Below are 23352 nucleotides of genomic sequence, written 5' to 3'. Positions count from 1 at the left end.
GGTCTTCTCTTCTTTAGACATAAAAATGAATTTCTGTCTGTCTGTCTACCTGACCCTTATGGAGTCGAAAACTACTAGTCCGATTGGCGTTGACATTTGCAAGTAGGGATTTTTTTGGGATGGGGAAGTTTCTTAGCATGGTCTGGACAGGGGGCCTAAGCACGGTAAACAGGCAGCACGAGATTTTCCGGGGATGCTAGTTCCGATATTTCAGGTGAAATTGATCACTTTTCACAGTTTCACATGTAATGGAAGTTTACATGACATTACATTCCATTTACATGATAAATGAAAGATCAGTATAAATCGATTTTGGAAGACACGGACACCGTGTCAGCCAGAGGCACAGACTGAACAAAACTTAACACTAGACAACGGACACGACGCACATTACGAGCATCAGTGAATACAAGGAAGAAACATTTCTTGCGAAAAGTTTCATCACTCGGAGCAGGAATCGTTCTTTCACCCCATGGCATGGTATGATTATTCGCTTGGTGACGCTAACCGCACGGCCACGAGCCTGAGGCTCCGCATTTAGTCAATATGCAATCCACGTGGCCATTTTTCGTCAATGTGCAGTATGGAAACATTTCATTTTTTGTATGCAAGCACAGTTTCTTGTCTTGAACTTTCAGACCTGCCGAAGCACGGGTCAATTAATAAAAACAAACCCAACGACACCGACTCTGCGCAAGGTTATTTTCATTGACTTGGTTGCCTGCCTGTCGTCGCAAGGCATCACGAGTAAGTATCCATTGATACACGCGTCACCTAGTTTTAACCAAGTCGGCGGTCCATTGCCAGGTCAGCTTTATATCATTGACGGCCGGCGATGGACAGCTCCACTTTCGGTAGTCCGTCATCGCTATCTCACTCGCGTGCGGCCGAAGCTCGCGTAAACTCTGCCGAAATCAAAGAAATTGAACTCGGGCACGCGTGCTTGTAAATGGGATTTTATTGAGATTATTTACACGAAACTATGGCTTTAGTGGTCCGGTGTTCTCGATTGTTGGCATACGTTTGGATCACAGCAAGTGACATGCCTTCTGCTGAGATAGACTACATGTTTGCCTAAACTAGTTTCCTACCGTCGAGCAGGTCCCACCAAAGTGTCACACCCGTTTCATTCAGATCTTTGTTTTTCCCCGTTCAAACATCGGTCCGACCATACAACCGGACTGGAATGTCATGAAATGCGGGAAGGTCTTTGACTCGGTTGGGGTTGATCAATCTAACACGACACTGGCGAGATTTATTGCAGCATATCACGAACTTCGATTCACTCACTCTGCTATTGGATAGGTGTGTCAAAAACTCGCTACTTGATATTCAAAACAATGTTTGGAAATGATTTATCTCATTTGAGAGAATAGACAAGGTAATCTTCTGGCAAGGTCATGATCATCGCGCTCAACGTGTTTCACTCAAGCACTGGGTAAACACTGAAACAATTCATTCAAGCTTCCTTTTCTACGACTTACCCTTTTTTCAATTTGAAGTAAATCGCTAATTGCAGCCCATTCCTACATTCCGGTAGCGATAGCTGACTTCGCTTCTCAGCGATGCAACCGTAGGCACATGCACCATCCCACTGCAATCTATCAACGGTAATATCTTAATCTTGGCAGTTCTACGCTCGAACCTGAGGCACTAAATGGCCTTTTTTCCTACTACTGAGCTACTCATTCATCCTGTATCGTTAACAGCGACGAAGGCGGTGGTAGCAGTTGAGGTGCGACTTTGATTCATGGCCACCAGAAACATCGCCTCTCGGATTGGGCTACAGCACCAGAGATAGAGAATGAGGCGCCACCTTTCCCTTCGCTATTCGTTTGGATACACTATGCTAGGCGCAAGACGATGTCTCCGAACTTCCGAGAAGGAGAGCCTCGAACAAAACCGGCAGCAGCCGCGGTTAAGGATTCGCACGTAAACGTGCACGCTGATTGTGAACCGCACGGTCTGATTGTGATGTTGATAGGAAAATAAGCGCCCCGTTTCGTACGGTAATCTATAGAGTAAATTTTAATTATAGTTTTCTGCACTAAGCAGCCAGCACGCCGCCGCAGCCGCCGCCGTGCCAATCGAGACAGGCAAACTGCAATTGACCCCTGCGCTTTATAAAGACAAACAACCGGACGGGGAGCCCAGTCAGACATAGCGGTGCGCACGGATCGTGCTCGCTGGCCGTGTGTGATTCAGCCATGAAACGAAACTGTTCCTGGTTTTGTGGTGCCGCACTGGACCGCGGATCGCGGAGAACTCTTTTTGTCTCGGTCGTGTATTTGCGAGATTTGACCGTTTCATGTACCTACTTGTGGACGTCGCTGTTTATGACGCTTATTAAAGGTTTTACCAAATTAGGACAGTAGGAAGTTAGAAGGGGTGCCTAACAGGCGCGCCATGTCGGTTTTGAACGATGTTGTTATTGTGTTTTTATTTTGAAGAAAAAAGACGTTATTCTTGTTTGGGGTATGATGGATGATTCTTGAGGTATTGACATGATTGGGCATAGCTCACTTGTCAGTTGCCCATATGTGATCAACAGGACACTGAGTTCCCATGATATTGTTAATGGGATATCATAAACATGCAAGTGAAAAATAATTTTGGATATGAATCAAATGAATAAAATTAGTTGCTAATCCAAGTGATTTGAAACCAGTTACTTTCAAGATACTGAAATAGTCTCTTAGGCCACTCTCAAAGAGGCTTGAAGAACTTTTTACCTTTTGAACACTCTTTACAGCTTCTACTTGAATGGTGGTTGTATGCAAAGCATTAGTAATTGAATGAGTGACAACTCTTTTGTAGTTTTTCCAACGTCTTTTGACACAATCCTTCATTGGTTTTTGGTCACCAGACTAGTGAAGAGTTGGCAACTCTGAATCTTACAATTGGCGTGTAAATCCACAGGATCATTTCTGGCTGAAGCTCCATTGTTTACCAAAAAAAAAAAATTTTTTTTTGACCCCCATAGAGCAGTGATGCTCAGAACTTTTCGCATTTTGATAACAAAACTGCTTAAAACTTATCAAAAACTACTTAAATGACAAGCAATTTGTATTCAAACTAAAGATTAGTATCTAGGCTACCAGGGCAAAGTAACTAAAGTGAAGTTAGTTTCGTAAATTTTCGGAATTTAACGAGTTTCGTCAAAAATAGGTGTGACCTGCGGGCACAAACTGTATGCTCAAGGTTTAAATTTACTTTTTGAAGGTTCCAAAAGAGTCCCTTTCAATTTTAAACTTGTGATCAAGACTTTTCCCCTTCGTGTGGATAGTACGACCGTCAATTCATCTGTTTTGCACCACTCTACTCGTTATAACAAAGTCATATTTACCACGGCCTAATGTAAAAATATCAGCAAACTGTAACAATTTAACTATTATTTTGAAGCACACTACATTGCTTCCAATTTATTTATTCTTTTTTTTTTTTAGAAAATCACAGTTGAGGTGAAAGCACGCTTCCTTATGAACACATTTACTCTGTTTTCTAAGTGAGCTGTCAAGGTTTTATGATATATCTGTCTTTGATAACATTTGCCCAATCCAATAAACAATTCTTTTCATTCATTTAGGTAACATCAAATTCATGATAATACTGAATCAACAATTTGCCGCCATAATACTCGATTTGAAGCTGCAGCTCTCCAACCTCGGTCACGTCCAACACTCGCCAGATCACGCTCCACCTGGTCCGCCCATCGTGCTCTCTGCGCTCCACGCCTTCTTGTACCAACCGGATGGTTTGCAAGCACCAACTTTGCAGGGTTGTTGTCCGGCATTCTTGCAACATGTCCTGCCCATCGTATCCTTCCGGCTTTGGCCACTTTCTGGATGTTGGGCTCGCCGTAAAGTGCAGCGAGCTCGTGGTTCATCCTTCTCCGCCACACACCGTTCTCCTGCACGCCGCCGAAGATCGTCCTTAGCACCCGTCGCTCGAAAACTCCGAGTGCTTGCAGGTCCTCCACGTGTCCGTAGAGAACCACCGGTCTTATTAACGTCTTGTACATGGTACATTTGGTGCGGGGGTGAATCTTTTTTGACCGCAGTTTCTTCTGGAGCCCATAGTAGGCACGACTTCCACTGATGATGCGCTTTCGTATTTCACGGCTCACGTTATTGTCAGCCGTTAGCAAGGAACCGAGGTAGACAAATTCTTCTACCACCTCGAAAGTATCCCCGTCTATCGTAACATTGCTGCCAAGGCTTGTCCTGTCTCGCTCAGTCCCACCTACCAGCATGTACTTTGTTTTTGAGGCATTCACCACCAGTCCGACCTTTGCTGCTTCACGTTTCAGGCGGGTGTACTGTTCTGCCACCGTTCCAAATGTTCTAGCAATAATATGCAACATAAGTGGAACTTCATGGTCAGAGCGAAGGAAAAAGTTGTATCCTTTTCCAGCACGCGAAACTGTTATATCCTTCATAGAGGTAATCACGTTCAAATGTATGCGTGCCTTTTTAGTAGATGTAGTTGTGAAACTGCGAGGAAAATATTTGCACTCTTGCCCCGGACGTTACACACCAAAAATCGATTGAGGGTTTCAGCAAAATTTTGCTGAATTTTGCCGAGCTGAAGGCTTCAGCAAACATTTTTCTGAAATTCAGCAAAATTTTGCTGATTTGTTCAGTAAACTCTGCTGATCATCAGTAACGTTTTGCTGAAATTCAGCAAACTTTGCTGAAAGTTCAGCAAAACCTTTTGCTGGACTCTTCAGCTCGGCAAAATTCAGCAAAATATTGCTGAAAGCGTTTGGTGTGTAGTTTTATCATTATTTACCCGTTTTACCCAATTCGATTAGGTAATATTTGCATATGCAATCTGAATAGCCTTTCAATCGCCGTGCACTTTTGTGTGAGGAAAAATTTGCGCTAGTGTTCGTGTGTTGAAATGTCACTTATCTCTATAAAAGGCGTCGAACTGTCACTTATTTTGGTAAACAAAAAACATCTGATCCAACCAGTATTCCAGTTTTGGCAAAGAATACAGGAACGAAGATTGGCATCTGAGATATGCGCAAAACTAGCTGCTGGAAATCCACTTATTCATGCTGTCATCAATTTATTGAAATCTTCGAAATAACACATCCACGTTCCACGTATCGATCTCCCTTTATATTTAAAGCCATAAAACGTACTTTCGACTTGAGTTTACAAAGTTTTATTACAATGTATGTCCTATTTTCGATTTCCACGTGCTGCCAGTCTAGATCTATGAAGTCTTTGTATTACTTCAAAGCAATGAAAAATGGTATACATACTGGAAAATGGTACACGCTAACCCTCAGCTACCCAGATTGATGTCAATGCGACTCAGATCGAGCAAAACTACAGTTACTCTAAAGTGGGGCCGGTGTTGGTTGTAAAATCCGGGTAAAGGTTACCCTGATTTAGACGTTTCTCATCAGGGTATTTTTTACTCATTTTAATATAAATGAGTAAGCATGCACAATATAAATCCCCCGTGAAATTCCCCTTATATTATTATTCTGCTGAAAAAAAAAATATCAAAATGAAACACATAAGCGATTTATTGATATCTCAAGCGCAAGTACAAATGGTTTTTTTTTTCGTTAAAACGGCTTCTTTTCCAATGAAGATGATCCAGATTTGAATCAGGCAGTCTCGCATGCAACATATAAGCCATTGTGTGATTTTTCACAGTTGGGACTGGGACAGATCCTGAATTCATAGAAAAATGTAATTAACGATTAAATTAATCGATTAGCTGGTGCAAGAACATACCTGCGGCCATTACAGAAGGTAACCAACGAGAATTTGTTCCACCTGCTTCGGGCTCGGGCTATTTCGGCAAACCTGGCCAATTATGTTGCCGCCGGATAAGTGGCGCAGTAGGGGAGACTGAGGAGACTTGATCCCTGGGGAGACTTGTTCCCCCCATATTTTCTCGGAATCAAAAACATTTTTCTTCTAGCATATTTTTTCCAAAACTACTCCTGGACAAACGACTATGTTTTGGCTACAAGTGATTTCGATTGTACATTGCATTATTTTTTAGCGGCTGATGGTTTGTTTTCAGTCCTTCAGAAATCTTTTAGGCGATTCCGAGAAATCTCAAAAACTCTGTGAAAACTGAACCAAATCGTGTCAAAATTTCACGGCACATAGTTTAAATAAAATACTTTCAAACTTATTTATCCAAATAAGGCTGTTGTTAACATATTTTAATTTATTCAGCTTAGTATACACAACAGTGACATGGGGAGACTTGATCCCTCGAGGATTACACACACATTATACATGTGAAAAATAAAATTCTATTCGGAAGCCTCTATTTACTTGGAATTCTAGTCTATTCAACGATAAAATGTGTCAGATAATTATAACTTTAGTATAAACCAAGAAAAGGGGGATCAAGTCTCCCCATTTTGAAAATACGGCATATCCTTAAAAATTTAAGGAAATCTTACAATTTCAAACACTCCATGTTCATCGAAAATACAAGAAAACTCGAAAAGAAAATGAAAAGGAAGACTCTGGAATTCATTTCCCTTTAAATAAACCATGTGCTCAAAGGGGGATCAAGTGTCACCCATTTTTGAAAAATACATCATAAGACATGCCACCATAAAAACACAGTTTTGAAAACTTTAACAATAATTTAAAGGCCTTCTGCTGTATATTAACTTGCAATAGATGTTTACCTGCCATTTTGAACGGAAATCGGATCTAGTCTTGTGTTTTTTCTTAAAGTTTCAGGTAAATTAAGAAAAAGGGATCAAGTCTCCCCAGTCTCCCCTATATCTGAAATTGTTATATCATAACTAGTGTAGTTATGATGTGATTTCATACAAAAAAACATAAATTATTATTACTTACCAGTTCGCAGTTTGCAATTTACGCTAACCAAAGTTCCTCCAAAGCTACTTTTTTCGGATTAAACGCCGCCGCTGAAAATGCAAAAAATTTGTCCAACACCCATTTACCCAGATATTTACCCAGATATTGACGTCTTCACACAACAAGCGAAATTGGGTATCGAGATTTCCGCGATGATCCGTTTACCCACAATCAGGGTAAAGGTTACTCTTTTGACGAGATATCGGTTACCCGGATTTTGACAGCAGCTAATAACATAAAAATCCGGGTTGAATCGACCCAATCGATGGGTAGTTTCAGGTTAGCGTGTATGGCAATAATGTTATAATGCATTTGACATTTCGATGCCCTGTATACCAGCGTACGAACTCGGAAAGGCATCAACTTTTTGAGCCAGAGTTCCACTTATGTTATGTGATATGCATGTCATCCGCAAAACAGACAAATTGGCTGGATTTCGTAAAGATCGTACCCCGGCTGTTGAGCCCGGCTCGTCGCATAACACCTTCCAGGGCGATGTTGAATAGTAGGCAGGAAAGTCCATCACCTTGTCGTAGTCCCCGTCGAGATTCAAATGAACTGGATAGTTCACCCGAAATCCTTACGATGTTCTGCACACCGTCCATCGTTGCTCTTATCAGTCTAGTCAGCTTCCCGGGAAAGCTGTTCTCGTCCATAATTTTCTATAGCTCTGTGCGGTCGATACTGTCGTATGCCGCTTTGAAGTCGATGAACAGGTGATGCGTTGGGACCTGGTATTCACGGCATTTCTGGAGGATTTGCCGTACGGTGAAGATCTGGTCCGTTGTGGACCGGCCGTCGATGAAACCGGCTTGGTAACTTCCCATCCAATAAACAATACATCTATTAAAACCACGTTTTGTCATAGCATTCTTCATTGGTGGAATCACTGAGGCAGTACTATGAGGAATTCCATAAAGAATATTTAGACAAACTCTTAAAACAAACAGAAAAACTTACAGTTCGTAGGCACATAATGTTGCTAATTGACAAATTGAGAGATAAATTTGTGGGGAAAAAATCGCGTTCTGGTGGGAATCGAACCCACGACTCCGTATTCGCTAGACCGGCGCTTCAACCAAATAAGCCATAGAATAGGTAATGATTCTGTGGAATAGAAATCCAAATTGAACCCGAGCCCACACCATGAACATTCCTCTTTTTCACGAACCTTCTCTTTTTCGGCTTAGATGCCTATCCACAACACACTCGCGTTTGTTTAAGGCAGTCTTGTTAGAGATCACAGTCATTGACACCTTTTCGTCGGCTACCTTTGTCTCCGAAATTCGCAACACAAGCAATCAAACTACCGTACGAAACAAAAATGTCAAACGAATGCACTCGGACACGATTGCGCCTTCGGGGGACGGTTCGGCTTTTGTTATTCGTGTCTTCTTCCACAATAAGAGCTGTGTTGGCCATATGTGTGTCGTATTCAATTCAACAAGCAAAAATAACCTAAAATTAACATCCATAATCGGAATTGACTAAAATACATGCAAAAAGCTTGAATTAGACAAATGTCATCGTGTCAGACGACATTGATTTGACCCTTTTTAATGTTTATTGATCTTCGTCCTACCGCTCGTGTTGTGTGTAAGAGGTAACGGTAGCGCATGAAAGTAACAAAGCAAGCTGACACCCGACTGCGGCATCGAAATGAAGGTAGTGAAAAGTGTCGAATGTTGACTGGTTTAAGACAACTATAGGAAAAATTCTGGAGCAAATTTTTGCATGCATTTTCAAAGGAATTTCTAAAAAAAAATTGAAAGAGTCTTGATAGATTTTTTGAGTAATTTCTGTTTAGAATTTTTTAAACTTTTTGGATAATGGTTGCATCAATGTCTGAATTCCCGGAAGGATTTATGAAGGAACCTTTAGATAAAATTCTTTAGTATTCCTTGGAAAAATTATAGGAAATTATACGTTCCATAATAAGTTAAAAAATCCCATAAATAATTCCAAAAAATGTCTCAGTAAAAAAAGGTATGCAACCAGTAATAGATAACAAATTATTCATTATTATTTATTTTTAACCAAACATTTTGAAAGAGGGAAAAGCCTCTTTGAGTGATATCCTCAATTTCGGAATCTTTTTCAAAAAGACACAAAATCTTTTCATCTTTTCATAAAACATTGCAATAATATTTTAAAATTAAAAGCTCACACGGCAGTGAACCATAGCAGAGCCGCAATCTTGAAGAAACATCAGGTCCAATAGTAAAACGTCAATTTACTCCAGAAATCCAAGAGGTGGTGGGGTCATCAAATTACTACCCGAGCGGGAGAAAATAGCTGAAGAATAACAAACTCAGGTATGGAAAACCCAATACCTACAACCTGAATGAGTTATTAATTAGCCCTGCCCTGACAACCTACCTAAATAATAATCGGCGATTTTTCTATACAAATAGCGATTTTTCCATAATTCAATAATACCTCAAGCAGTCCTCAACATCAAACCAATAACTCGTTGAGGTATTTTATCAATACCTACAAAATACCAAAGTAAGTTATTTTCAATACCTGGGTAACCGACCAATACCTTGTCTTGGTATGATACCTGACTTTGGTATGCTGCAGTTATGTGTCAGTTATTCGTTCCTGCTCGGGTGGTCAAGGCTGAAAATAAAAAATACATAAAATAAAAAAAAATAATGAAAAAATTAAATAAAAAATAAAACGAAAAACAACCAAAAAATCAAAAATCGTATAGTATCAAACAATAGATAACAAAAGTTCCATAAACGAATAGAAAAATGCATAGATAAATCAAAATGTTTTCATAAATATTTGATTTTTGAGCAATAAAAAATGTAGAAAATACAATAAATAAATCAACAATTGAAACAAAAAGCGTGTTTTTCCACCAAAAAACTTTGAATTTTTAGTAATTAAACCAGTTTTTTCCGTAATATATTGTCAGATTTCTTGGGAATCGAAGTAGGCTTCGCCGCGAACGGACGCGTTTCAATTTCGCCTTCATTTCACGTTTCCGTTTGATGTTTTTTAATTATAAATTCGACCGTCGCTACGCCATCCGGAAACTGATCGCGTGTGGTTATGGAGTTTGCTGAATATGAACTCCACAAAAAGAAATCAGATTTAGAATCTGGAAGAAAGTGCACCGTTTTGAAAAGTTTCTTCCGCGATTCCTTCAGCGATCCGTGCGGCACTTCGCCACCCGAGTAAAAAGTGGATCTCTGTGAAGTCCCATATGGAAGTGCCGTAGTTTTGTTATGATGTGAACTCTTTTCTCCAATCATGCCAATCATGTGTCTGACTTTACGTCGGTGCTCTGCCTATCGCCCCGGTTATGAGAATAAAGTTAGATTTATGGGATAGATCCGCATATTGATGTATTTTAATGTAACACAGGTCGCGCGTTTTGTTACTAGAATTGTGTAATTCAGTGCCGAGTTAACATCGCTCGTCTTTGGTGAGCCATCACAAATGAATCCGGCTGTCAACATAAGGCCATCAGATGGACGTCAGAAACATCATTTCTCAATCAACGGATCCACAGACGAACAAACTTGATTTGGTGAGAACGTCCCATGCTTCTATTTCGATTTAATATTTCATTATTACATACCTCTATTTATACAACCATATAATTAAACAAATCTCGGAGCGTTTGGTACGGTATGTCCACGCATCCTTCCTCCCCTGTAGATTCGAGAAGTGATCCGATTTTAAACAAAAGCTTAAAAAAATCGAATCATTTTAAAGCATCATCTTCGCGGTAAACGCTACGCAGTAGGCCTGGCCGCTTTGACGCTTGTGTCATATCTTCGATATGCTGCAAGCATCAATATTGACAAGAAAAATAATCGGGCGTAATCTAACCCAATTATTTTCCAGGATGCTTTCTTGTACTGGCTGCGTATGTGTTAGATTAGATTAGATTAGATTAGATTAGTGATATATTGTCAGATTTCTTGAAACGTAAACACCGCGTGGTCGTTGAAATGTTTCAAGAAGGGGCTTTGCACAAAAGTTCTAGTGGTCTATCGTTTTCGAAAGGAACAGCCGCACCGTAGGAAACGCCGCAATGTTATTTCCCATAAGAATGAAGTAAACTGGGAGTGAAAACCGCGGCTGTACCTTTCGGAAGCGATAGGCCGCGTGTACTTTTGTGCAAATCTCTCAATATTAGAAAACTCAATGCAACAATGAAAACAAAAAGCAATGCCAGCAGCAAAAGGCAAAATCCCTGTAGCTCACAATAAAAAACGTTTAAAATAATTATTCCGCATCATACTAAAAGTATCCTAGAGAGATTTCTAAAGGTATAGTTGTAAATTACCATAAGAAGTCCTTTTAATAGCTCACGTAGAGCTCAATACAGCTGTAGTTCAGTTATTCAATAAAAAAAATCTGATGGAATCTTGATTTCCTCAATTAAAGTCAACTCTCGAAACATACGTATTCTTATCTAGAAAACGAATTCGCAGCCATCGATAGGAGATACCTCTTAAACAAAGTCAGCAAACACCTTTCCAAACAACAACTCAACGCACAGGAACAGTTAAAGGATAGCTTCTCAGCTGATCAAACCTTTTTCCATATCAACAAAATCCCGTCTTTATCTTTCAGGTTGTCCTTTTACTGGGAACAAGTTTCAGCTGCGTATCAGTTTAATCACCTAAGTATATTACGACACGAAAGTAAACAAACACAAAACGATTCCGAAACCGAAGGTGTCTTCTCATCGATAGAATCGTAAACCTCGGCGTATCGGTTCACATCATCATCAATTCCATATCAACAACATATATCGATCAAACCACGCTCGAGGATAACACTTTTCCAATCGGCACAAAGTTTTTCCTAGTGTTACTGCCCCATAACACGTAATAGAGGTGCTTACGTTTTTGCCGACAAATCCGGGAAAGCTGCTGTGATATAACGCAAAACTGGAAACACCTAGTCACGTATCTCGGGTGGTACGCGGTTTGGGGGATTTTCAGTTACCTAACCTTACGGAAGAGAGGTCCTTGTGACATTATGCTTTCCCAGGAAGTTGTGTGAAAAGTGTAGCTAGTTATCCAATCGCAATAAAATTCGACCAAGTCAAGGGGTACAATTCATGCCAACTTTTTGTCACGGTGTGGCGTGGACAGTTTGAAAAAGTGAAGAAAAGTGATTTTTAATTAACCTTTTGAAGATATCGCCGTTGTTACCAGCCAACCAGCCAGCCAGTGCCAGTGGTGCCTTGGGAGCACTTTTTGTTTTGCCTTAGCTGAAGACGTCTACGCCGACGTGGCGGTGTGATGATGAGCGGAGAAAAAGCGTCCAATAAGAGAAAAGTGCATCGGCGACAAGATATTAATGCAGATTTATACATCGCGTGCAATTTTTAATCTCAGGGGAGATAAAGTGTTAAAAAGCATTGTGAAAGAAGCGGTGGGAAGACACGGTGGATGATTGGGAATGTGACATAATAAGTGAGAAATCTAATTAAACTTCCATTGATCATCAGTGCAATTAAGGTGCGGGGGAAAGTGCGAGTGGAGAAAAATTTTCCAGTTGAGCAGTTTTATGAAATCGGATTATGATGGTGGAGAAAGCGGAAGGATTCTTGTTTCGGAAACCGGTGTACCAGTATTTCCAGTATCTAGAAACGTGAGTATGATGATTTGGGGAATCCAATTGCATAATATATTTTTTGTTAAAAATGACTTTCTGCGTTTACATACCCCCCTGAACATTCGTTTGATATCTTCCTATTGCATCACGTTGAGAACAGCTCGCTGACGCAGTCTACGGTTGGGTTTAAAATAAGCCTAATGCAAAAGGAGAGATAATATCAATTTTCTCTTTGAGTTATTTCATTAGCTGTTGGTCTTGAAGAAGTCAAAAAAGTGCCTGTAATAGATTTCCGATTCACTCTGAAACCTACACAAAATAGACATTTTCTTGACATCCCCTTTTTTTTAGTAAATAATTGTGGAAAGCCCTTAAGAACTCCTATCTGAGAGTATAAACCAAATAAAAAATGAAAAATAAAATCACAAAAATGGAAGAATTGAAAAAACTTAATCTATAATTGCAACATTTTCTTAGATATAAAATAAAGCTTAAGTAAAAGCCACTGTAAATCGGCTTGACCTAATTTTTAGATGAACGCAGTGATACCACCCATTTTATTTTGAATTTCAACCGCTTTTTGCCGAACTTAGCGAAAAATCCAGAAAAAAAGGTATTCAGTAAATAACTATTGATTAAAGGTGTGGGGTCACCCGTCATTATCCCTCGAGCAGTCGCGCCTTTGACTAGCTGCAGCGACGCCACGCTTACGCTGTGTGCCACAAGCGTGCATTATTCATGGTACGTGTACTCAGTACACGACACGACCGCTCCCGGGTTATTGTCGTCTTTCGTTCTATTTTGATTCTTCTCAGCTTTAATTTATATTAAAAAACTAAACATTACTTACATGACATGTTTGATTTTATGTATTCCATAATTTTCTTCAATTAAATTGTTAAGCAAAGTAAGCACTTTTCAAAATATGAAGAAACTTAGCGTTAAGTTAAATTCGCTTTTTAACGTCTATGCAGTTATTGTTATCAATCTTAATGTTTAATGTCTTAAAATTTAATTAATTGAATAAAAGATGATGAAGATATCCATAAATAACCCAGACAACCAACAAGTTATTACAAGCAGTTTATAAGTTGTAGATTTATTGTGACGAACAATATGTGTGTGAACGAACACACGCAGTGTAAAAAAAATACCTAAGGTGCGGGCACCGGTTTTGGCCAGTCTAAGGAAAATCATTTTTATTAAAATAACCAATAATCCTATGAAAACAACCAATGCGTCAAATGAAAGGTTTTAATCTATATTTTGAAGGAAAAATGCAGAAATCAAGTCAATACTTGATTTTTGTATTAAAATTGGCACTGGCCATAATAGAAGCTCTGCCGCAGTTTTGGCCATATTCTTAAGTTTGGTTTCTATTTTGGCCAATCACGTGTATTTCTTATGAGAGTGGCCAAATTAGAAGCACCCTGGCCAAAATAGATATATGGGAGCAAATTTTTTAAGGAAATATATTTTTTAATCAAAATGTGTGGTTTTCACAGCTGTAATCATCATATTGTATTAGGATCTACTAGTAAAAATTAGATCGCAACAGGCTCAATACCGCACTATGGCCAAAACTCCAGGCTGGCCAAAACTGAAGCTTCTACCCTACTTACGCCCTGCGATAATCTTATGACTTCACTTAGTACTTTATCTTATTATGGCAGTTCAAGGCTCATTGGTGTAAGAATAAAGTCGCATAAATGGACAGATGAACTCGTAAAAGTTTATATACGAACTCACATAAGCAAGAATCGTATAGACAAAATGATCGGGTCATACAAAATTTTCACTTTTCAAAAAATGGTCAAGTTACAGCTACTTCTTGAAAAGTACATCGAACGTTTGACTGCTAGTTGATCAGTAATTTGTGTATCAGTGATCCAAATTTCGTAAAGTTTGGTCTGTTCTACACAAAGTTAGAAAGATTGTAGAAAAAGGTATAATTATACGATAGCCAAATTTGAGCTGTTATACCTCCGTATTCATTTAACCGAATGCAATGAAATTTTGAGCGTTTACAATCAATATAAGCTATCATTCTGGTTACAAAGTAATCATTTTTGTTTTCGTCATCCTGAAAATCAACAATGGGTAGAGGTGACCTTGTGGTGATAGTGAATACTGTGCGTAAAATCACACTCCACTTGACTCCAGATAGTCTACCAAACACACACAGCGCAGGTAAACCAAGCGGCCTTCAACAAATTTTCAATGGTATTATTCTAGAATCAATAACGCAGCACAGTAGGCCTGGCCACTTTAATGTTTGTAAAGCATTCTGATTTGGGTGGCCCACACTAACAGTCAACTTTCGTTTCTTTCACTAAACTCTTAGACCATTTAGTAAAAGACTTTCACTAGGTGGGTTGAGTTTTTAGCTGTCAAATAACCTCTAACAATAAAGATTCAGGGCTAACAACCTCCACAGTATCAAAAATCCATGTAAATTTACGCTATAACTAATGCACATAACGGGAATGCCAGCATGAGCACAAAATTATGCTTACAATAAAATTTACATGGCCAATTAGGACTACAGCTGTAAATTTTAATCGTCGTGTAAATTTCCTATACATATAGCGTTTTTGTCGCGGTGATTTATTCCTCATTGGAAAAGAATTTGTCAACCAAAAAATAACTCTGAGGTGGAAATACCAAGACATTCAAGACCATCGTTACACCAATTTTAACGTTACACCACTTCTTGAAACCACTAATAATCTGATAAAACTTGAAGAAATAACGAGATACCCGCCTTGAATGAATCACGACTGCAGAGCGCAAGCTTTCCAATATGGCTGACTACCACTTCGATGCCGGAGCCAGCGCCAGTTCTGCTCACACGACATTCGTGTAAAATTCAGAGAACTTTGCCCACCTAAACGTAGCCCAACAAACGAAACTCGGATGTATATGAATAACATAAAATTCGAAAAATGTCAAATCTTACCTCCTAAATCAGTTTTTTTAGGACTCCCAGGAGCTACGTTCAAAAATTGAGCAAAATTTATTAAGTCCAAGAGCACCCTCAAAGAGCTGGAAGTTTGTTTGGGAAAACTTGGCCAAATGTATGTAGAAATCTTAAGTTTTCGATTTTTGCTGCTAGGTGGCGCTAGAATGCTTAATAAAATCTTAGGTATTCTTGTAGGTGATTATATGCTAAAAATCTTTGTCGGATATGATGTTTCACTTCAGTTAGCCTAGGGAACAACTGTTTAAAAAAGCGTCGGACCGCTTTGCAGTCTTCAACAAAGTAGTTTGGCATATACACCTACATGAATATCAAATGTTTTATCTAGCCAATGCTAATAGCGCCACCTGGCACCACAACTTGAAAACATAAGATTTCTGCATACACTTGGCTATGTTTTCCTATGCAAACTTCAAGCTCTTTGAGCGCCCCCTTAGATTTAATCGATTTTGCTCAAATTTTGAACGTAGCTTCTAGGATTCCAAAAGACCTGATTTAGGAGGTAAGACTAGACATTTTTAGAATTTTATGTTTTTCATATAAGTTCTATCATTTTTCATCCAGGATTAATTCAATAAATGGGTTGTGTATGTGACTTAATCAAACATTTTAGTGTGGCTTATTTTTTAAAAGTTGTTATATCCTGAAATCAAGGATCGGTATATTCGCCTCACTCCATTCATATTCACTCCTCTTTGCTGAAGCGAATCGAGAAAGATGCAGCAAACGGATCGTCGTGATCAAACACGCAACCCCATCACCAGTGGGAAGCGATGAGCCAGCTACTTGACATGAATATTCGTTGCCATTCGTCGCAGTTTGGATCGCAAGCGAATGAATGAATGGCGAATGGTGAAGAATGCTGGTGAGCGATCGAAGCGGCTATTATCATAAGTAGAAGAGAAACTCTGCATGTAATTTACTGTATTGTTGTTGAAATGCTAGATTAGCAAAGAACATAATTCGAAAACATCAAAAATTCGTATGCACAATATCAATCGCATCACTCACGAATCGCATTCGCTTGCGATGCGAATGTTGATGAATGAGTAATTTCCAAGTGTGGCTTCCCACCGTTCGCCGGAGTTTGCTGTCGTCGCTGACTAGCATACACATGAACTAAAGCGACAACCGTTCGCTGCTGACTGTCTTCGAATGTGGAAGAAGATGAAAAGTGGAAATCAGGAACCCTGCCTGAAATTCTTACGCTCGTTTGAATTTAAATCAAATCATATAAAAAAATATCCAAAAATATTGAGATTTAGAACGCCCCGAAATTGAATTTTCGAATAATCAAAAAATGCATGCACTTCAAGTACTATAACTTTCTCATTTTACAACCGATTTTAAATATGTATTTTGAAATCGTTTTTCAAATAATCTTGTAAAATATAAATGTTTCCCAAATTCTTGCAAATCATGAGATTTTAGAATTGCTTTTAGTTTTTTTTTTCTTTTATTCAAAATTTTAAGTTTAGAACCCGGTATTTTTTCAACTGCTTGATGATTATCAAACTTTTCAGCGTGATTTGTGGCCAAAAAATGTTGTGAATAAACTGTACCTTTAGAAAATTGTTTCAACATTAGATTTTTTGGTACAAAGCATTTTCGATTCCTTCAAGCATCCAACACCACTCGTTTATTACACACATAGACCCTATTTTGGCCCTCTCAGACCCCCTCTAAAAATCCTCTTCCCCCGCGTCGGCTTTCGTCCATACACAAATTTTGAAATTTGTGTTGAGTACAGACTTTGGTCAGAGTCCTCCTCTCTCCCTCTAAAAAGTCTACGTGGTTTATAAACGGCCCCGACTGTCCAAAAGCCGATTGCGGATAAAATTTTCCTGAGACTTAGCATGGGTAAATAAACTTTTTATATATTTTTTCTCATGTTAATTTTTTTTTTGTCCTAATCAAAGTATAGCCTAGGACAGTTCGTCGAAGATCGAATAGTGATCTGACGTTACTGAAAAAATGTTAAACGCTCAGGTCAAAAATTGGAATTATATTATTGATATTATTCCTTTACATGTTAAATGTTAAGAACCATCTGACGATTTGTACATTATAACTTTTGGCGCGAGCCGAGTGCAAGGGTACATTTTTGCATCATCGGTTACACCAGATTATTTTATTGCACGGGTCTGGTTGTTGCTATAACTCAGTCAGTTATGAACCGATTCTTATTATATTTTGCACACATGTAGGCACAATTAGTACTATCTGTGTACGAAAAATCAAATCATTTGATTAAAAATTGACTGAGTTATAACAAAAAATGTCCCGTGCAAAAAAGAACCGGATGTACATAGTTTAAGAAAAATGTATATCCATTACGAAAAAAAGGCGAAACAGTAAATTTCCGTTACTAAATCTCATACAAATTTCAAAATACTTCGGAGTGAGTTTGACTTTCTATTCCAAAGAATAGTTACTTATTCTGTGGCTTAGTTGATTAAAGCGCCGGTCTTGCGAATACGGAGTCGTGGGTTCAAATCCCACCAGAACGCGATTTTGTCATCAATTTCATCTCGAAATTAAGACACTTAATGTGAAAGCATTCTTTTATTACTCAAAAATACAACTTTACGGCGTTTAAGTCACCTCAAACAGAGCTGCGAAATATCAGTCATGTCAGTTGACTACTGATTTTGCACCACCGTCACTATCACTGTAGACCGATCAATATCAAAACGATAGTGACCGGCAACTACTTGATAATTGATTGATTTATCTTTATTTGAGAGACTTTCAGCCCTTGGCTGGCTCGTCTCTCCCTACTTGATACTGACCCCCACTCCAGAGCACTATCATTACAACTGAACTGATATTTTGGCGATATTAGCCAAAACTCAAGTTTTTTAATGACCAACATACAAAACTTGTTGTTCTGTAACACATATTCAAATTTCATCACGGTAAGTGTTTATTTAGATTTTTAAATTAATTTTAAAGATGGCCTATCAGTGATATCTACCCGCCATCACATCAGTCCAGTTGGGATGGAAAAAGGAAAGTGACGGTGACTCAACAGAGCACACGCTGACTTGGATCGCAGGCAGCCCATCAAAATCAGCGGTTTGCCTACAATTGATAGTGACAGAGAGCAACTTTGACCTCAAATCATATTTTTGGCTCTAACTCGGAGGTCTCTCTTTTTATGTGATTTGAATCTAGAAGAGCATACGAATCGCAATTTCAAAAACTTTTGAAAAATAAGCCGAGCTCTACTGCACATTCAACTAATCACCGCAACCCACTGTTTGAAAACACAATGTGGAGATAAACGAGTTTAACCCTCCAGTAGTCGCGCTGTTGTATTTTGTACAACACGCTGAAAAAAGCTCGCCTGTCGTACACAAGTACGATGCTGACGGTGGTAGCCGACCACGCGAGTTACTGAAGGTTGAAGTTTCGTGCTTTGTTTTGTCTATACAGGATGCGTCCTATATTGGGCTCTAATTTCCTTTCTAGCACTCCAATCTTTATGACATATGGAATGTGTGTTTTCAGGCTAGTATACTTTCAATTAAATTCAAAAATGATTGTTTGCTCAACCTCAAGGTATTAACCCCTTTAAGAATGAACAATTGATTTAACCATCCAATACCCAATTTTTGATCTTAATATCATTTTTAGTCATGTAAAATATATTGAACATGTTTTGGAAGGCGATTTATTTTAATTCTCGATGTTGTGAATTTTGATTTTTAACTTTTATGTTTTTTTAGTTTTGATCATCCCTACACGTAAATCCTGTATCCGCAATAATCATGTGACACAGAAGTACGGCTGTAGCCTAGGCTGTAGCTCTGTAATAAATCGGCAAAATTGGCAAAAATATTGACTGAGAACTCTTTGGTTTATGTTCATTATTTGTGCCGAATTTCATAAAAATCGATGCATTACTTTTAACTGTGGATAAAAATCAAACAGACGAGGTTTTAAGCATTTTGTACAATCATGACCAATTTTCATTCGCATAATTGATGGTTCTTTTACGCTAAAAAAAGTTCTGTGATGATAAGTATGAAATTTCGTTAGCAGTTATGATACTTATAGAGACACTTTTTTGCAAAATTTCATCAACTTTAATCAATTGGTTTGAAAGCTACTGGTGTTAATAGGGGTGCGTGTTAGTGGAAAATTTTCGTGTTTTTCATGTTCGATGTTTGCCTATTCATAACTTATTAATTTCTCTTCCAATTTTCATGAAATTTTCACAGAAGATAGTTGATTATGTGTATATTATGCCTACAAAATTTGATGATTATTGGTATAGTACTTTCCATAGTACAATTGAAACAAAGAGGGGTGCTCACTAATTGCTGTCCGAGGGGCTAAAATTACGTTCAGTCCCAATACATGTTTCGACTATAAAATTTTTGATAATGCATCGATTTGTTTTGAAATTTTGCCTATGCAACAAATGTAGATTGAGAGGTTTGTGCTCTAAATTTCAACCATTTCCTTTGCCAAATTCAAAAGTTACCGCGCTGACAAGCAAAACTTGGGGCTGTACAAAATTCAATGGCGCCCATTTTACTCATTCATCGCTACAACAAAGAGTACTGCACCGATTCACATGAAATTTTGTAGGTTAAATGAACACATCTTAAGATGTTATTAGGCCAAATTTGAGAAATTTCAATGTATCTATTGCAGAGTTACGGCTGTATGTCTGTGTCCCGATTATTGCGGATACAGGCTTTATATTTACCCTACAAGCCTTTTCGGTATACCGAATTTATAAGACGAAAACAGTGATGATTGTAGTTAGAATATTTTTTTTTATTCAACTCCCTTAAACTCTTTAGCTATTATAGAATGAATGAGGAAACATTTTGAATGTGTTGATTATTGCCATTCATTACAAAAGAAACAATTACATCTGAAAGGTAACCACAACATCAAATTTTCAATAGTTTTAAAAAATGTAAATACGCTTTGGAAACCATTTTGAGATGCACAGAACAGTCCTAAAAATCGACCAAGAATATAAAAATTTTCAAGAAAAAATACAAAAATGCTCAAATTATACCCCGTCTAAAAACGGGGTTGGGTATTAGAGGGTTAACAATATGAAACGAACTCACCTTTTTTTGTAGAAGAATACTCTCTTTCAAGTGTTCAGTTTTGTCCTTTTTAATTCCGCCCTCTGATGCTTATCCTTTGACAGATATACGTATTTCGACCTCCACTTTTAGTTTGAAATACGCTGCGCTGAAGTGAATAACTGACACTGAGGAGAACTAAAAATGGTAGTTGAAATACGTGTATCGGTCGAAGGATGAGCATTGAGAGGTACAAAATTGATCACACTCATTCGAACAGAAAGTAAAAAAAAATCCTTTAATCAGAAGTGACATCTCACTAATGAATGCTTATTTTTATTTCTTTACAGGTAAGACCCAGCTTGATGAGTATGACATATTGTGTAGAGGGGTTTGTATCAGTAGGGTGGCTTCAGAAGCACGTTCTCTTCCATTTGGGAAATTTGACAAAGAGCCATTTACCATAGAGGGTTTTGTAGAATCAAGTACAAAAAAAAAAAACATTTGTGACAATCGCTTATCAATTGAATAACAGTAAATGGATATTTGTTAACATCTTGCGAAGTTCTAAATTACTGATCAAATACTAACATTTCGGTTATAGTTCTTGTTCGATTTGATTATTGTAAAGTTGTTTTAGTGAAAAACCTAAGATATAATTATGTTATAATTATAATCATAATCCATGTGTTCATGGAGCTTCGTAGCCGTGCGGTTAGTGTCACCAAGCTTCCAATCGCACCATGCTGTGGGGTGTGAGGGTTCCATTCCTGCTCCGGACGATGAAACATTTCGTGAGAATAGTTTCTTCTCCGTGTGTCCCTTGTACACCCGATCCTTTTATTTTTTCACGGGTCATTTTTTGCTATAACTCAGACAATTCTGATCCAATTTACTTTATATTTTGTACACAGATAGTTCTAATCGTTGCTACATGTCTTCAGAATTTCATAAAATCGGTTCAAAATAGAGTTATAGCAAAAACTCAACCCGTGCAAAAAAAGAGAATCGGGTGTAAAGCGTTAAGTTTGGGTCAGTCTGTACTACCTCTGGCTGAGGACGGTGGCCGCAATGTTCCCGATGGCATTCATATTCACTGACTACAAAGTGAAGATGGAATTGATAATGCCATGTTTATACTGAATATTCTGTGCATTTCCAATAGCACAATAGAAAGTGGTGTAATTAATAAAATTTAACGATATTGTTTAACGTTGGGTCGAAACCTAGAATGTCTGGATGATTTGTTCAGGCTTCACTTTGATTAGAAACTGATTAGTTGGTTGGCAGAATTTAATGAGATCTCAATGTATATCCATTTTTTTACCATCAGTTTAAATTAGTTCATCTATAGCAAGACAATAATCTTCACAAGTTAAACGCTATCATTAAGAAACAAAGGAGAAATTTCCTTTCTCCAGTGTGTCTCCGATCGAAATCAGACACCCGATTGGATCCTAATCTTCGTGCGCCACGTGTCAGCCTTTCTTCACACAAAATTGAATCCAATTAGGAACCCGTCCATGTACACGTCCTCCGTACCATCCGCCCCCTGCCTGATGGTTGTTCAACCCGAAAATGTGGGTTAACAGAACCGTACAAATAAAGCTGTCCGGGACAAACGCAAACAACGGGCGCGCTGTTAAATATGTAAACAGTTTGCTATGCGCTAATAATAACATTTTGTAATGATCCCCTATCAAGATTGAACCAGCGCTTCGGGATGCTACGACGACCTCCTCAGTCGTAAAGTCGTAGACATACCGAACCTGCTGGATCCAATTAACTGTTGCGTCCGCGTCCTCGTCGTCGTCGGACGCTCAAAGACAATGTCATGGGTATCGGCCTGGCCCAGCGCTAGACGCATTTTTGACTACCTATTTATAATTTTTATGAGCTAGGTATATCGGAATTCAATTTTCTCCCGAAAGAACTTGACGCATTTTCGAGAATGTGACCGCCGAGCTCAGCTCGAAATGTTCTAGCGCTACAACCGGGACCGACCCATCATTCGTAGAATGAATCCCACCCAGTCAGAGCGCAACAACGACGACGGTTCAATAAATCAGTTCGCGAACCGAAAATTGGATCTGCCTGAGGGAATGCGGTTTGAGCGGGGCGGGACAGCGCGGAGCATTATTTATGTTTATGGCATGGTTTCCCAAACTGTGGGTCGCGACCCCCCAGGGGGGTCGCCGGCCTTCATCCAGGGTGTCGCAAGGGACAGTAAAATATTTTACTGTAACAGACAACAAATTAGGAAATTTCTATGGGGGGTCGCGAAAACTACGTCTGCTGTCAGAAGGGGGTCACGCGACCTGAAAGTTTGGGAACCTATGGTTTATGGGTTTAGATTCGTCAAAGAAGTGCCAGAGATACCAATCGAATGCGTTGGTTTCGGAGCCCTCCTCGTCGCCATATGGAGGAACACCACCGCGGTGCACCGGGCAGGTGGATGAACGACTGCAATACTTATGGTTGGTTTCATCGTTTTGATCGTTTCATTCTCTTTTACTCACGTGCACGCTAACAATATGGTACTCAGATGGTAATAACGGTGCCAAAATATGTTTACATAAGGAATACTTCTAAAGGTCTGGCAGGTCGACGAACGGTAATTCTTATGCTTTCTCAATGAAATTTGGCACCTTCCGACTTTTCTGGCTTGCTCGTAAGGTAACAACCATCAGTACGTCGGCTCCAGAGGCACGTTCTCATCCATTTGGGAAATTTGTGCCATTAAGGTAACAAGAACAACCATGTGTTTTAGTCTAAAAATGTTTTCCATAACTTCTATCAATGCTGGCCAATATTATTTCAACCGTGTTTAGCACACATCTCTCTCTTGGGAGAG

General features: G+C 38.8%; 2 protein-coding genes across 4 annotated transcripts in view; both read left to right on the top strand.

Annotated features, from left to right (window-relative positions):
* The window catches only part of LOC109401644 (focal adhesion kinase 1), a 371816-nt gene that overhangs the window by 131834 nt on the left and 216630 nt on the right, over window positions 1-23352 (top strand). The gene's annotated exons all lie outside the window — the stretch shown is intronic.
* Window positions 1-23352, top strand: part of LOC109403392 (putative 115 kDa protein in type-1 retrotransposable element R1DM) — a 236354-nt gene that overhangs the window by 87860 nt on the left and 125142 nt on the right. For all 3 annotated transcript variants that reach the window (XM_062861008.1, XM_062861007.1, XM_062861009.1), the window contains exon 2: window positions 11472-12500. The gene's annotated coding sequence lies outside the window, so the exon portion shown is untranslated. The remainder of the gene's footprint in view (window positions 1-11471; window positions 12501-23352) is intronic.

This window comes from Aedes albopictus, chromosome 3 (assembly GCF_035046485.1).
Source record: "Aedes albopictus strain Foshan chromosome 3, AalbF5, whole genome shotgun sequence".
NCBI lineage: Eukaryota > Metazoa > Arthropoda > Insecta > Diptera > Culicidae > Aedes > Aedes albopictus.
Note: the sequence above shows the minus strand (reverse complement) of the source record. Positions and strands in the feature narration are given on the sequence as shown.